Source organism: Dipodomys ordii, unplaced genomic scaffold (assembly GCF_000151885.1).
Source record: "Dipodomys ordii isolate 6190 unplaced genomic scaffold, Dord_2.0 Scaffold2489, whole genome shotgun sequence".
Classification (NCBI taxonomy): Eukaryota; Metazoa; Chordata; class Mammalia; order Rodentia; family Heteromyidae; genus Dipodomys; species Dipodomys ordii.
This window is the reverse complement of record NW_012269705.1, coordinates 1-1,753: the sequence shown is the minus strand read 5'-3', so window position 1 is coordinate 1,753 and position 1,753 is coordinate 1. Positions and strand designations below refer to the sequence as shown.

The 1,753-nt window shown below is 45.1% G+C and overlaps 1 pseudogene; it reads left to right on the top strand.

Annotated features, from left to right (window-relative positions):
• The first annotated feature begins 126 nt into the window (after positions 1-126).
• On the top strand, positions 127-358 carry LOC106002056 (annotated as a pseudogene).
• The last annotated feature ends 1,395 nt before the right edge of the window (positions 359-1,753 follow it).

The following is a 1,753-nucleotide window of genomic DNA, read 5'->3' as shown; positions in this document are numbered from 1 at the left end:
GGCTTTTTTCTTTTTGCTTATGTGGTGCTGAGGAATCGAACCCAGGGCCTCAGGCATGCAAGGCAAGCGCTCTACCACTGAGCCACTTTCTCAGCCCAAAGCTTCCCCTTTTCATGTATCTGAGTACCATTGACCTTACTGATGAGCCTGGTGATTTCCTTCCAGATGTCCAACATCACAGTCACGTACAGAGATGGCCGAGTGGCACAGCTGGAGCAGGTATACATCCGTGGCAGCAAGATCCGCTTTCTGATATTGCCTGATATGCTAAAAAATGCACCGATGTTAAAGAGCATGAAAAATAAAAACCAAGGCTCAGGGGCTGGCCGTGGAAAAGCTGCTATTCTGAAGGCCCAAGGTAGGTGCTCCTTTTGCTCTGCTTGCTCTGGTTTTAAAATAGGGGCTTACCTTGCATCTTTGAGGAAAGAGCCTGGGACAGGAATGAACCAGATTTCAGCTGTCTCCCCACTCCCAGCCTTGCTAGACCATGAGGAATGAGGGGAACCTTACCCTTGTAGTTGTTTTGTCTCACCTGATCCAAATACAAGGCTTAATGCAAAATCCAAAGTAGCTCCTTAGGGAAAAAGTGAAGTCCTTGTGTTAACTGAAAGAAAATGAGTCCTATAATGCATTTCTAGAAGGTACTTCCCTTTGCAAAAATTCTGTAAGGAACCTGGGAAGGCTTGCTCTTATCTAGTGTGCTTTGCAGACTCCCTAGGGGGGTAGCATTCCTACAGAGAATGGGTAATGTGTTGATACCCAGCATAGTTCCAGGTAAACAAGCAGGTATGAGCCAGCCTTTAAATATTGTTGGGGCTGGGCTTCTAGTTTCAAAGCTTCTTAAGTTTGAAAAGAAATCCTTCCTTTAGCACATATTATAAGTGGTACCAATCTGTCCCCAGTGACTCAGAGCCTATAAGTTCTGTCATTAATCAGATGAGGAAGCAAGTGTGGTCCTTAGTAACTGCCTTAGTGAGGTCTGGCAGTATGGCTGAAGATGAAGTCCTTGGCTTCAAACTCGAATACCACCAAAAAATGAAGACACTTTCTTCATACTTGGGGAAATGATTAGTAGATGGGGAAGTCCCCGGACTCCATCAATAGCTTTAGGTGAATATTTTCATGTGAGGTAGCTTTTGAGTTTAAAGTCTAATCCTTCAAAATGCCCTGGTTGGAGGGCAGGTGGGTGGAGAGACCTGATGAGAAAACCTTGCTCTTCATCTCCTTGGAGATATGCTGCCCTCATTGTCATAGAGTGGCTGGTTATTCCATCTTCCCAGCCAAAGGGACACCAATGTAGCATACTGCTACATTAGCAAGAACTTGGTGGTAATTGCTCAGATCTACTGACTCCTGCCTGGGCCACCTGTGCTTCTCTCAGGCCCTGACTCTAGTCTTATCAGCAGGTGTGTAGGTTTCTATGCGGCTTTCTTCTCCCTTTAATATAGCCCCAGGCCGTCTGGGAGAGCAGAGAGTAATAAGACTCCTGTTAATATACATCCAAATATTTCATCTGTTCTGCAAATCTTCTTGTACCCTCCTAGATCCCTTGGGTCACAGAGAACAACAGTGTTCTTTTGTTCTTTGTATGAGATGGTTATTTTGTCTTTGCTATTAAATATATCTTTTATACAGAGACACTCGAAAGAATTCTTTTCTTTTTTTTGGTTGGTCATGGGGCCTGAACTCTGGGCCTGGGCACTGTCCCTCAGCTCTTCAGCTCAAGGCAAGCGCTCTACCACTTGAGCTACAG